Consider the following 346-nt stretch of genomic DNA (forward strand, 5'->3'; position numbering starts at 1 on the left):
AGTAATTTTTTTTTTTTTTTCCTTTGATAAAAAATGTTTTTTTATTGTTGTTACTATTGTTACATACTACCACATGAGATATAATAGATAATTGAAAATGTTTGAATTTGAAGTTATGTATTCTGCATGTGGACAAACAGGCAACTTTAAAGTAATTATTGCTTAAGAGGTTCATATTGTTAAGTTGTTCGGGCTTGTGATTAAGAAAAAAATAGCAGAAAAATATCCATTTTATACATTTTATTATATTGTATTTATTTGACCAAGATGTGTGCAGGCACATTATTTGTGATGCTCAGTAATTTTTCATTAGTTGGGACTAGTTGTTATCCCTATAGATTTTTTT

The sequence above is a fragment of the Penaeus monodon genome, chromosome 25, assembly GCF_015228065.2.
Source record: "Penaeus monodon isolate SGIC_2016 chromosome 25, NSTDA_Pmon_1, whole genome shotgun sequence".
Lineage (NCBI taxonomy): Eukaryota > Metazoa > Arthropoda > Malacostraca > Decapoda > Penaeidae > Penaeus > Penaeus monodon.